The sequence below is a fragment of the Pteropus alecto genome, unplaced genomic scaffold (genome assembly GCF_000325575.1).
Source record: "Pteropus alecto unplaced genomic scaffold, ASM32557v1 scaffold381, whole genome shotgun sequence".
Taxonomy (NCBI): domain Eukaryota; kingdom Metazoa; phylum Chordata; class Mammalia; order Chiroptera; family Pteropodidae; genus Pteropus; species Pteropus alecto.
The window spans coordinates 288,277-298,657 of record NW_006431050.1 but is presented as its reverse complement, the minus strand read 5'-3'; the positions used below and the strand labels follow the sequence as shown (position 1 = coordinate 298,657).

The 10,381-nt window shown below is 33.5% G+C and overlaps 1 pseudogene; it reads left to right on the top strand.

The window, feature by feature from the left end:
• Window positions 1–9,268: 9,268 nt before the first annotated feature.
• Window positions 9,269–9,387, top strand: LOC112486198 (annotated as a pseudogene).
• Window positions 9,388–10,381: the final 994 nt, after the last annotated feature.

Below are 10,381 nucleotides of genomic sequence, written 5' to 3'. Positions count from 1 at the left end.
ATTTTCAGTTTTTCAAGATGTCTTTATCAACAGTGCTTAGAACACTGAGTTGTCAAAGCAAGTACACTTTGTCGCATCTGTGCCATGGTTGCATACTCAGATTGTTGAACTGATGACTCAAAGTTAATCCTATCTCCTTATAAATTGAAATATATGCTAATTGATTCCACAATAACCTTATTTATGTAGTACCCTCAAACTGAAAAGATTTCAACAGCCCACTGTGACAACTTGTCTGCAAAGTCAGCCAGCCATAAGATGCTGATATTGCATAGCATGTTATGTCAGTTTGTAGAGCCACCCACCACTGAGAAACACTGACAGAAAGGGACAAGTGACGATTATGTCAGTATTCCATTTTTATTATGTTATAAAATTAGTGCTAAACGCATGATATCTATTCTTTGCTAAATGATTTTAAAGTGTTATAAAAACATTTCAAGCCTGAAATTTAAAAAAAAAATGTATTTTACCCTGCTACATATAAATTGCAATTTTAAATTAAAAAAAAATGTGATGATATTGCTACATTAGTATAAATTATACTTCACAGTTAAAACAATGGTATTTTTACTGTGGTGAAATAACATTATTGAGGGGGAATAATACCATAATATCATTATCTTGAAGTAAGGTCATTGTGACTATTTCTATATAACTATACTACTAATGTGTTTGTGTGTTAAATGAGGGTTTCTTTCTATATTCCCAGAAACTAGCATGTACTAGGTACTTAATAAATGTTTATCAAATTAGTGAATTGTTAAGCAATCTTTTTATACCTGATAATACATTTAGCTTATTGGTATGGATAACACCAAATATAATGTATAATCAGAATGATTTTATCTCCTTCTTCCTTCGCTGCCTCTCTTATTGCTTCCTTTCTTCTCTTTGTGTTATTCTATTAAGTATTAGATTAACACTAGTTACTTTATTTTTTTTAAAAGCACATTCAACTTGAAAAGACTTAAAATTATTTTCTGAACACATGTCATTCTCTTGAATCAAAATTTGATAAAGTTCCTACCAAATATACTGTAAATACTAAGATCATTTTAATAAGCTTCTTAAGATTAGAAAGTTAGGAGTAGATGTAGGGCATGCTATGTAAGATGATTTTTGAAGCTATTAGTTTAGGTAAATGTAGTAAAATAATTATGACAGATAAAATATAGTTACCCACAATAATAGCTGATGCAATTCTCTATTGTCTGAAATTTTATTGTGAGATGTTTGTGTTGTCTTGAGTTATGTGTTTTGTTGATGGCAATGTGCTATAATTCCTTTTATGGAAAACTGAATAGTAGTGATGATGTAATTAAAATGCCAGGAAAGCATCTACAAACCCCTGTCCTTCAAGAGAAATATCTAAACCAAAGTAGTAACTGTAAGAACTATGTCAGGCTGTGAAAAACAGTTAAAAGTGCACAACAATTAAGAAAACAATTAATGAAGAAAAAGACAACTTAAAAATGGTGAGAAAACGCTGTATAGTTTTCACTTTCTCTTAACCCACTCTGGCTTAGTTGTGGTCTTAAAGATAGTGGTCCATGTTTTCAGTGTGAGGCCTGGTTCTTGGTTCTAGAAGGAGCACACCAAACTTTATTAGAAAAGTATTATGTTTTTTCAAACTTATCTGGAGGCTGTCCAAAAGACTGACATGAAGCAGTTGTCTGTGGTTTACCTAACTCACAACTCACCTAGAGCAGACAAGAGGCAGATATTGCTTGAAGACATTGTAAGATGAAGAAAAACCCACACATTCTTGGGAATATTTGTGTTTGAGACCATATAATACATACATAAAAAAAAAAAAAAATGACAGCCTAAAGCATGGGGAAGAGAAGCTGGGGGAAAAGTTCTGTTTGGTAATTAAGGCATTCAAAAGTACCTGTGTGGAATGTGGAATTTAGAAAGTCACTTGTATGCTTGGGAGAGAATGCACATTTGAGAAAGATGTAAGAAGACTCTAAGGTTTTGTCTTTGCCTGGTTTCTATTTTCAGGATAGGAGAAAATGAAGGGAAGGTAGCAATATAAATGGCCTGACAAAATGTAGAATGAGTGCCCCAGCAGAAAACCAATCTATAAAACCAATCTATAAAAGCTGAGAGAGTGGGAGAGTTGTTTGTTTATTTTGTTTCTGACATTCAAGAAAATTGTTTTAAAAATACTAGCTGAACATAAATTAAAGGAATGGATATTTCAGTGACTACAACAAGAAAGAATACAGTCTTGACAAAAATAGTCTGGGAGATTCACTAAATCAAAAGAATATTGCAACTTTCAACAATCAAAACAGCAACTAAAAACACTTGAGATATGAATATCTCTGATATGTATAGTTACTGCATCATAATTTTCAAATACATAACTTTTAACACAAAATCACCAAGCATATATTGAAAGCAACCATTTCTGAGAAAGTCCAGCAATTAGACATGATAGAAAAACAGTGTACATCAACTATAACAAATATGCTCAAAAGAACTATGTACAAAGAACTAAAGGATCCAAGAAAATAATATATGAAAACATATTTCAATAAAGAGATACAAATTATAAAAAGAAACAACATAAAAATTCTAGAGCTGAAAAATACAATAACTGAAATTTTAAAAAAATTGCTAGATGGATTCAAGAAAATTTCCACGAGCAGAAAAAACAATCATTTTACTGGAAGATAAGACAAATGAAACTATATAGTATCAGGAACAGAGATAAAGGCTGAAGAAAAGTAACTACATTATAAGACACCTGTGAGACATTATCGAAAGGACCAACATATTATACATAATGAGATTTTTAGGTGTAAAAAAGCCATAAAGAGCAAAGAAAATATTTGAAGAAATAATGATTCCCAAACTCCTAAATTTAATAAAAGATATGAATATACAATTCAAAGAGGCTCAACAATTTCTAAACAGAATAAACTTTGAAAGACAGAAAATTAAACACATTGTAATCAAAGTGTCAAAAGTCAAAACAAAAGAACATATATACAATGGAATATTATTCAGCCATAAGAAAATATAAAATATTGCCATTTGCGACAACATGGATAGATCTTGAGATTATCATGCTAAGCAAAATAAGTCAGACAGAAAAATCTGAGAACCATATGATTTCACTTATATGTGGAATATAAAACTGAAAGAAACAAACTAAGAAGACAAACAAATTCATAGACAGACAATTTAGTAGTTACCAGAGGAAAAATGGTGGGGGTGGGAGGTGGAAGAAAGGTAAGGTTAAAGGGGGTCAAATATATGGTGATGGTATATTTGACTTTGGATGGTGAACACAGTGCAATATGCAGATGATGTATTATCAAATTGTATACTTGAAACCTGCATAATTTTATTAACTGATGTCACACCAATGAATTTAATTTTAAAATATCAAAGCAAAAAAGAATCTTAAAAGTAGCAAGAGAGAAGCAATTCATCAAGTACAAGAAAATCTCAGTAATATTAAGTCATTTTGTTATCAAAAATAATGGAGGCTAGAAAGCAGTGAGAAGACTTATTTAAAAAGTATACACACATGAATTTTAGAAGGACATCAAAACATAAAGCAGTAGAAATTAATAAAAAGAATAAATAAATAATGAAAGAAATGCATAACGGAAAAGTGAGGTCATACAGAAAAGAAATAGCAAAATGGCTGAGAAAAGTTCTTTCTTATGAATAATTTCTTTAAATGTGATGGATTAAACTATCCAATCAAAGATTAGTAAAATATATTAAAAAAACATGATTTCCTATATTCTGTCTACAAGAGGCCACTTTAAATCTAGAGACACAAATAGGTTGAAAGGAAAATAAATGGAAAAACATAGTCCATGGAAATTGTAAGCAAAAGAGAACTGGAATAAACTGGAATGACTATACTAATAACTAACAAAATAGACCTTAACTCAAAACTGTTACAAAAGACAAAAAGAATCTTATATCTTGATAAAAGGGTCAATCCCGTAGAAGGATATATTATAACTATATGCCCACCAAAAAAAGCACAGCCCCAAAATATTTGAATAATTAAAAGATTGGAAAGAATTAATAAAAATTTTTAAGATAATAGCTGAAAAATGTAATACCCTACTTTCATATGGACATCTAGACAAAAGATCACTGAAGAAATAATAGAGAGAAATAATACTAGAAACAAATTAGACCTAAGATATATTTATAAAACACTCCACCTAACAGTAGTAGAATACATATTCCTCTAAAGAGTACATAGAATATTCTCTAGGAGAGACAATATATTATGACACAAATCAAGTCTCAGTAAATTTTAAAAGATTAAATGACACAAAGCATCTTCTCCAACTAAAATGAAATGATACTAGAAAACAATGACAAGAAACATACAAACTTATGATAATTATTAAAAAAATTAAACAGAGTCAAAAAAGAAATTATAAAGGTTATTAGAAAATACATGGAGAGAAATGACAAAAAGTCCACATACTAAAACTGATAGACTGCAGCAAAAACAAGTGAGTAAATTTATAACAGTACATGCATACATTAACAAAGAAAGACCTCAAATGATCTAGCTACAAACTTTAAGTAACCAGAATAAAAAGAGCAAACTAAATCCCAAACTAGCAGATTGGAATGTAACAATCAAGGTAAGAATGTATACAAATAAAATAGAGTATTTAAAGACAACGTAGTGAGAGACCGCAAAATGGCAGAATAGGAAGTCACAGCAACACTTTTATCACAAAAACACAGATGAAACAATGATATTTGAGCTAACGTGTTTAAATGAGAAATACAGATTTTAGTTAAGAATTTGCAACATCTCAGAAGAGAATAAAGTTTAGTAAAACTTCTTTGAAGTGGGTAAAAAAAAAAATAAAAATCTATGTTAACCTTTTCCCCAAGCATGCACAGGCCAGTGCCTAGAAAGATCCACATACCCACAATCTTTCCTGAGGAAAGAATGAGTAAAGTGTTAATCTGCCAACCCCAGTCTTTCAGAGTCCGGTTGTGAGACCTACTTTCATCTCTTATCATTCAGAGTGCAGAGGCAACTAACACAGTTAGAATGCCTTGGGGAAGCTAAAGAAAAAAAAAAAAAAAAGGAGCAGGGGCTCTCAAAAGCCTGCATGGTCCTGTGGGATGTGGAAAATAGGCACATTCCTGAGACTTCTCTTCCAAGTGAATTGGAGGGGTACCTTTTTTCTTGCCATTCAAGTGCACCGCTCTAGAGAAAAGGAAGAAGCATCTCTCAACGGACTGCATGGCTCTGTGATATTGAAAGAAGATGGCCAATCCTCAGACTTTTTTTCCAGGAGAAGGGAGAAAAGTGGATCTATACACACAGTCTCCTGGTATTTGAGTACACTCCTCTAGGAAAAAGGAGCAAGTGGCCCTAAGCAGTCAGCTCATCTCTGTGGGATTCAGATAAGATGAAAAATACTAAAACTTCTTCAGGAAGAAGGTGGAAGTCCATTTGCATTCAGCTTCCTGGCATTTCAGTGCACCGTTTTGGAGGAAAAGGGCAGGCAACTCTCAGCAGCCTGCACTTCTCTGCAGAACTGAGAGAAAGTGCACAATACTAGGATATTCCTTTCAGAAGTGGGATTTTGCATCAAACCTCCCGGCATTTCCATGTATTCCCAGAAGGAAAGAAGGTGGACTTATTTTGGACAGCATGAATTGCTGAAACTGCAAGAAGGTGCAAAACTCTAAAACTTCTTTACTAGAAAGAAAGAGAGAAGTAGAAAATGCACATCCTCATAAAACTTTTTGGAAGCTTGGAATCTCTATCTAGGCTAATTACTAAAGGTATTTTACTGCCAAAACTGGTCTATGAAGAAAAAAGGTGGCTGCTTCTTCAAATTTCCAGACAAAAAGAAAAGCTACTAGAAATCAAAAGAATCAGGAAAATATGACACTACTAAAAGAACAAAATAAATCTTCAGGGACTGACACTAAAAAAGATTGATGAACTACCTGAATAAGAATTCAAAATAATTAACTTAAAGATGTTAAATGAAATAGAAGAGAACAAATATAGATAACTAAATGAAACCAGAGAAATGATATATAAACAAAATGAGAATATCAACAATAAAAAATAGAAATTATAAAAAAGAAACTAACGATAACACTGGAGTTGAAGAATACATAACTTTACTGCAAAATTTAAGAGAGGTTCAACAGAATACTTGATCAAATAGAAAAAAAAAGAATCAGCTGACTTAAAGACGGGCCAATTGAAATTATCTAGTTAGAGGATAACAAAGAAAAAAATGAAAAAAATATGAAGAATGCCTACAAATCTTATGGACCACAATCAAATGAACCATTATATTCAAAGGGATTCCAGAAAAAAAAAAAAAAAGAAGAAGGAAATAAAGTACCAAGAAGCTTATTTAAGTTAAAAAAAAAAAATGGCAGAGAAGTGTTCAAGAAGACCCTGAACTTATCTCCTTCTACAAACTCGCCAAATCTATAGCTAAATATGGATCATTTCTTTTTGAAAAATATCTGAAAACTAGATGAACAACTCCTTCATCACAAAAAAATAAAATAAAAGAACCATATCAAAGTGAGTAGAAGAAGTAGAGACATGCTCTCACCAAAAGAAAAAAAATACAGCTGGTACAGCAACACACAGTAAGGAGGGATCTCGCAGGTCTGGCAATTCTCCCAAAGGAGCAAGTAGTTTTTGCCCCACATCAGGCACCCCAAGCCTTGCGATCTTTACTGGAGCACAAACCCCAAAAATGTTTGGCTTAGAAAACCAATGGGACTGATGTCCAAGAGACGCAAAGGATTATGGGAAACTTAGATTCTTCAGTTAAAGACATCACATATAGTCTCACTTGCCCAAGGACCCAGTGAAAAAGAATTCTGAAAAGCATCCAGACTATATGTGAAGAAGATTCATTTGATAATCTTAAAGCAGCTCCTTGGGTGGGGAGTGGCATTGGACAGTTGAAAATCTCTCCGAGGACAAAGTTACTGGAAGGTACAATTTTTGCATTTACTGTCCACACTGAATAGCACAGGTGGGCAAGCTTGGGTGCAGCACCCTGCTACTGCTTTGCTAAAACAGGCAGAGGCAAGTAGTCATGGCACTATCTCATTGCCTTGATGAGGTCAGAGAGCATGGGTTGTTGCAGCTCTCTCTCACTCCCTGGCTAGGGCCTGAAAAAGCAAGTGATCAAAGCATTCTTTCACTCTCTTCCTAAATCTAATGCATCTACGTGCACAGACAATACAATCTCCTGCATCATCGCTGAACCCCATGGGTGCATGGATTTAAAACATTTCCCTGCTATCTTGATGTAGAAGGCAAGAGAGTCCTGCCCCCCTACATGCTCCACCTGCCTTACTAAAGCCAGCAGATATGTGTAATCCACTCAGATGACACCCTTTGATCACCTGGCCCTGGTGGCCAAGGGGGCTGTTGCTTCTGGGCTCCAAGAAACTGTAAAAATCAGAAAGGCAGTTCTTGGCAGGCTATGATCCTCAGAGTACTGCACGAACAGCCAGCTGAAGCAACTGAAGCACAACCCCTGTCTCTCTGTTATATAAAGAACTATTCACTTATCTTGGAGCCTCAGCCTGTGAGAAGGGCTTCAAATTTCCCAACACATCTAGAGGCTATGGAGGTTCTCCCAGGGAACATAAGTAGGGAGACATCATCGTTGTGCATCCTTTGGCCTCACCTCAGCTTAATGATACATCCCAGAAAGGAGCTTATACATATATCTAGAGCCTTGATTTTTTTTCAACTGTTGCTGATGGACACCTCCAGATCTCCTGGTTTAGAGAATAGCAGTTTATGATGGCAGCTCCACAGGACTGTACATATTCTAATACTTTAAAGTAAGCTGCCTGAGAGTCTGGCTTCCACACAGCCTGAAACTAGGTACTGAATGACATTCTTTACCTTAGAACACTAAAAGATCTTGGCACACCCTCAACAGTAGAGACTTATGAGAAGAAGTCAGGCTGTTTAGAAAATCACAGAAGTTTGAGAGACAAACAAGAGCTAGAGCAAGATTGAAAGATAAGATTGATTACCTACACAAGGGCACTTCTTCAAAACTAAGAAAGTAACAATTTTATATAATACATAGAAACAAGCACATTTATTCAGCAGAATGAGGAAAGACTTAAATGTATTTCAAACAAAAGTACAAGACAAAAACCTTAGAAAATGACAATAATACAGAAATAAGTAATCTATCTGACAAAACATTCAAAATAATGGTCATAAAGAAGATCATCAAATTCTAGAGAAGAATGGATGTATGAATATATTGAAAAAGATAAAGAGATAAAATATATAAGACAGTACCAAACAGAACTCACAGAGATAAAGAATATAATAACTGACCTGAAAAATGCCCTAGATTTCAATATCAGACTGTATACAGCAGAAGAATGGAAAAGTGAACTGGAAGATAAAGCTTTTGTAATTCACACAAACAGCAACAACAAAAAAAGTTATAAAAAGTGAAAATGGCTTAAAATACCTATGGGACAATATTGAGAATAATAACATTCACAATACAAGGGTCCCATCAGAAGAAGAGATAGACAAAGGGACAGAAAACTCATTTGAAGAAGTAATGACTGTAAATGTTCCTAACTTGGGGGGAGGAGGCAATTATCCAGGTCCAGAAAGCCTAGAGTTTTTCAAGTAAGATGAATAAAAACAATCCTCACAAAGACACATTATAATTAAATTTTCAACATTTAAAGATAAAGAGAGAATCTTAAAATCAGTAAGAAAAAAAAACAACTTGCTACATAAAAGGAAACCCCCATAAAGCTATCAGCAGATTATTTAGCAGAAACTTTGCAGGCCAGAAAAAAATGACATGACATATTTAATGTGTTAAAAGAGAGAAAAACAACAACAACAACAACAAAACTTTCCAACAAAGAATACTCTATCTACATAATAAAATTATAATTAAAAGTTAAAGGAGCGATAGAGTTTTCCAGACAAGTAAATGCTAAAAAAAAATTATCACCACTAAACCAACCATGTAAGAAATGTTAAAGGGACTTCTCTAAATAAATGTATCTAATTATTAACAAAAATTATTCATAACTGAAAATCTCACTGGTAAAGGTAAAAATAAAATTAAAATAGTGGATTAATCACTTATAAAGCTAGTATAAAGTTTAAAGAAAAAAGTAGTAAAATTAACAAAAACTACAATAATTATTTTAAAAATATATAAAATATACTTATGTAAAATGTGACGTTGTAAAGGTTAAATAAGTCTACGGCCATGCTACCCTGAACAAGCGCAATCTCGTCTGATCTCAGAAGCTAATCAGGGTTGGGCCTGGTTAGTACTTAGATGCGAGACCATCCAGGAAGACCAGGTGCCGTAGGCATAAAAAATAAATTAAAAATAATAAATAATAAGGGATTGTAAGCTGACAAGGTCCTTGCAATCTGTGAGGTCAACCAAGGGTTGCCCTGCCAAAAAAAAAATAATTAAAAAATAAAATAAGTATGTGGGGAGTAAAAATGTACAGCTTTGGAATGTGTTTAAATTTAAGTTATCAACAAGGTAGCAGAAAATACCCGATTAGAACAGCAAATAGAAAAAAATAATTAAAAAATGAGACTATTTTAAGAAACCTCTGGGACAACATTAAATGTAACAACATTCTCATTACAGATGTTGAAGAGAGAGGAAAAGTGACTGAGAACCTATTTGAAGAAATAATGACTGAAAATTTCCCTAACCTGGTGAAGGAAATAGACATACAAGTCCAAGAAGCACAGAGAGTCCCAAATAAGATAAATCAGAAGAGGCCCACACCAAGACACATGATAATTAAAATTCTAAAAGATAGAGACAAAGAGAGACTCTTAAAAGCAGCAAGAGAAAAGCAGTTAGTTACCTACAAGGGTGCTCCCATAAGACTGTCAGCTTTTTCCTCAACAGAAAATTTGCAGGCCAGAAGGGATTGGCAGGAAATATTCAAAGTGATGGGAACCCAGGACCTACAATCAAGATTACTCTACCCAGAAAAGCTCATTTAGAATCAAAGGACTAATAAAGATCTTCCCAAACAAGACAAAAAAGCTAAAGGAGTTCATTATCGCCAAACCAGTATTACAAGAAATGTTAAAGGGACTTTTTTAAGAGGAAAAAGATGGTGGTGGGGGAGAACAACAATATGTATGCCCTTTACCTAAATGCACTAAAAGGAAGCATTTATCTTCTTTATTTTTAACAATTAAAGTGACTTTTGATAGATGATTGGATAAAGAAGATGTGGTACATACATACAATGGAATACTACTCAGCCATAAGAAAATATGCAATATTTCCATTTGTGACAACATAGATGGATCTTGAGATTATCATGCTAAGTA